Here is a 4,317-nt window from a genome sequence, read left to right as displayed (position 1 = left end):
ACAGTCAATCAGTCCAAATTGACCCTGCAGAGCAAAATCGAGATAATCTTTGCAAATTATACTCCTGTTCTTTTCTCCATCTTCACTCGGCAAGTCTGAAGTGCTCCTCAGCCTTTTCCGATTCATTTTTGAGAAAAAACCTTGCTACTTTGGAACATGGAATCCTGGAAGGGCAAGCCACCGACACATGTGTCTGTCACCTAGAAGTTTTTCCAGCTTGTTGGCATGTTTCTTTCCATCCTGAAAGTGACGACTTTTGTTCTCGTCATCAGCTGCGTTCGCTATTCTGGTAATGTAACACTTGAGGAGAAGCTTCAAAACACATTGCGTCGTGATGCAGACGTTGGTGTTCGCTAACTTTAATGATGCCGTACTCATAGTAATTCGAGTCTTTTTCATTCAGCATATCTTCGTATTTGGAAATGATCGTGTGTAGGATATCATCTTTCTCTTTTCCTGATTCATTGACATGTTTCCCTACTGACCAAACAATGGTAACAAGATACCATTTCGTCTCGTGATCAGACTCTGCACGGATGGGAATTCTGGATATCGCTCCCGCAATAATTTCCCGAGCAGGTATGCCAGACGAAGTTCATTCCAGCTAACAAGTGATAACTGGTGATGTGATTTACTTTGGTAGTAATGGGCTCTGCCACTGTTGTACAGTATTGTTACCATCATTTCCACAACAGTTACTTCCCCTAGCTTATCTCGAGGCATCGCTTGTTGTTTGTCAAGCAGTTTTCTGTACAATTCATTGCTGAGTCGGCCTCTTTTACGTTCATCAACATGTTTCTTGGTCTCCAGAAAACTCAGCAACTTTTTCCAAATGATCTAAATCATGAACAGTTCGTTCTGTGTGTATAACGATGTCTGGTATCAAGTCTTCAGGGAAGTCTTTCGCTACATTTACTAGATCTTGGAACATCTTTTTAGTTTGACAAATCTTTCATTTTTGCGTTTTGTCGATGCTTCTCCATCTCGCTGTCCCTTTCATCAGTTCCAGCATATTTTGTTTTGTCTCGAATAGATGACAAGAAAACATTTTCTGTCATCCTCAATGTATTCCATACCGTCTAATGCTTCCATTTCTTCTGTCGTTATCATAAGCGTCTCGGGATCAGTTTTGATTAGCTGAAACCCAAGTTTCTTTGCTTCGTTTAAATGTTCGTCTGCTGCTAGCAAGCTTTCCACTCCACTCACTCGAAAAGTTACCCCAATGGCGGCATGAAGAGTACACATTAGAAACATGCATGCTTTCTTTTTGTCTAATTTTCAATTTAGTAGCACACAGAACAACTTTGGTAGCGTGAGGCTGCAGTTCTAAGTTGCTGAGCAGAGTTAGATGAAGCCGGCAATCAATGCTGATATTTTCGCAAAAGAAACAGAGCAAGTCCCTGATGGTCGACTCTTTCTCTTCTCTGGATAATCTCAAATCTAATACCAATGCTGTCACAGCATGTATGGAAATAGCTTGCGTCTGGTGCTCAAATTGAATTTCACCGCTTAGACAATACTTTCGAATGTTCGCTATCAGCTCGAAAACGACAGTGTCTTTATCTCTGTCGTCCATGCTGTCTGGAAGTAGTTTTTTCAGAAGTCGGATAGGAATTTCGTGGTGGTGCAGGAAAGGTATGAACTGTAATAGCATCTTCATATGTACTGACGATGTCTTTTCCACTCCTTCGATTGTGAGCATCTGAGCAGATACTAGCCCTTTGTCATATTTCTTGTGAGGTACCTCTCATTATTTTCTCTACTTGTTTAAGAAACTCTTTGTCCGTGAGTTTGTCTATGTACATCTTTACCGACATGCCAGTCGTGTACATATACGAGTTCGCAAGAACCAATCCGTAGGGTAGATATCCCATTGTTTTTGCCAAGGCCTGAATGTCTTTTTCGGAATTTTTCTGTTTGATCGGTTCCTTGAAAAACTTTAAAGCCTCTGATTCCTCAACTCCCTCAACATCCTCAAAAACATTTTCATTTTGAGTACACTGTTCGTAAAACTTAGAGTAGTTGGTAGAGCATAACATTCTGAGATTTCTTGCTTTGTGAATTTGATGAAATGAGTGAATGATTTGCTCCACTACCCCGCATGTCTCTTCAGTAACATCGTCAAAGATGAGCAGATATACTTTGCCATCCTTTTCGCCAGTTTTTATTAAAGATATAGCAACTTCCGCCATGTGTATGACATATTCACTTTTTCTTTCATTCTCTTGTTCAAATTTCATCTTCGAAAATTCCAAAAAGCCTCTAAAGCTCGTTAATAGGTCGTCTTTACTTTTACACAGAAGCTTGTATGCTTTGTGTTTAGCGTGTTGTCGAAAGTCGCTTGCATACCAACAACATGTTTGGGATTTTCCTGCAGCGGGTGGTCCTGCAAGAAATAGTGTAATGTATAAGGATAAGTTAAAGACGACCGGAAAACACACTTTTACTTACATATTTGTTGACTATTTTATCAGAGTAAGGTATGATAAGATATATAAATATCAGATCTGGTAAGCCAATTTAACATACCCCTGAGTATCGCCAAATGTTCTTTCTCTACACGTTCTTTCACGTTCTTGCATGTCAGTGTCTCAACAAAATTGGGAACTAGTTCTTGCCACATGGATCTCTCCTTGGCTGAAACAAACAGAAAACAATTGGCCTTCAAGAAGAAGAGAACATTGATACCAAAATATAACGTATATATATCCTCATGCGCTGAAATAAAAAAAAAACATCATCATGAAATACATTGCGAATATAAACAAACATTCACGCATAAGGTAAAGAGATCTAAACTTAAACTGTGATAATATAACCAGACGTTTCGGAGATACAAGCGTTAGGTCTGTCACCTGCGATACCAGCGATATAAATGTATACTTATTCATTGACATGAACTTTTCAATCTGCTAAGGTTGTGTGTAAATGTCGACCTTAGTCGACCTATTAAACATGAATTTTATTTACTTACATAAAAATAGAATGCAAAAAATATATATATTTTCATCAATATTGATCGCAGGAAAGCATACATAATACTTGTTTTGTTCCAAAATCCTCAACAAACGGCTTGATTGTTATATTACATGTATTTAATCAATTAATTAACACCTACCTGAATGAATATTTTTCATTTTTTCTGTATATAGATTCAGCATTTCTCGAATTCTATTACAGCCACCGATATTTTCAAAACTAGACTGTAATTTCGAAACGTTGTGTTTTGCTGACGATTTCTTTCCTAACGAAGAAATCCAGCACGTCCTTGCCCGTAGCACATCTCTCTAAACCCTCCATCTCCTCAAGGTTGTCAAAAAAGCTTCTTCCAAGAAATTTCAGTTCATCACGTTTTTCTGCGTGTAAAAGAGCACATCAATGAATATTGAAATATCGACAGCATTGCGTAAATGTGATATTCATAACAGGTAAAGAGATTTAGAGACCGGATACAGCAAGCCAGCAATGCTTTTCGGGGTATTGTAATTAATCATTTTGGCGCTATCAAATTTTAGAGAAAACGCGATCTGGAACAGGTTAGCGCAGTGATGAATTCGCACAATCGATGTAATAATTATATAAAAGGTATACCGAAAATACGATTGGCGCAAAAATCACTAAAATAAGGTAACCGCTAAAGTATGCAGGTTTACAGTAAATAGGTTAGATAAGCGGTATTTTGTATTACTGTATTAAGAGAGCCACTTACTGTCTGTTAATTCGTTGCTTATATTTTGGAGCAATTCTTCGAAATCACTTTCTGACGGCATTTTGAATCGTTTTTTCCTAGTTGAAGCGCTAGACCTGAAACAAAAGTAGAATATAATGTAATTCAATAGTTGAATAAATCGGTTGGTGACGTGCCTAATTCCATTTAAATAGTACACATGCACACACAAAAAACAACATAATCCTTTGTCCCAGTTTGGTCGTACTATTGCTTCAAATATCTTTCTACAGTTTTGAACAGATTTCACACGTGAGTGTGACGACAATTTCTACCGAGGATACGAAACCTGTAATAAAGTCAAGGTTATCAAAATCAAACGTCCAGAATATCCCACTAGGCTCTAAAATGCTGTTTGTTGTTCATTCAGTTATTTTATTTTTTATAATTTCTTGTTAATTTCTAGATGTAAAGTTTTCTTAATTTTTTTTTATTATATACTTCATTTTTTTAACTAGTAACTAATCTTTCTAGTTATTCACTATCAGATGGTAAGAAATCTCTCCTCGCTAGAGGGCTTAAGTTTGTCCCGGACAGGGTTAGGATAGACAAGCTGAAACTTTTAGCAGATTTAGGATGTTGGGAGAGGA

General features: G+C 37.5%; 1 pseudogene; it reads right to left on the bottom strand.

The window, feature by feature from the left end:
• Positions 1-268: 268 nt before the first annotated feature.
• Positions 269-3,770, bottom strand: LOC138312153 (uncharacterized; annotated as a pseudogene).
• Between the last annotated feature and the right edge of the window lie 547 nt (positions 3,771-4,317).

This window comes from Argopecten irradians, unplaced genomic scaffold (genome assembly GCF_041381155.1).
Source record: "Argopecten irradians isolate NY unplaced genomic scaffold, Ai_NY scaffold_0226, whole genome shotgun sequence".
Taxonomy (NCBI): domain Eukaryota; kingdom Metazoa; phylum Mollusca; class Bivalvia; order Pectinida; family Pectinidae; genus Argopecten; species Argopecten irradians.
This window is presented reverse-complemented; position numbering and strand designations above follow the sequence as displayed.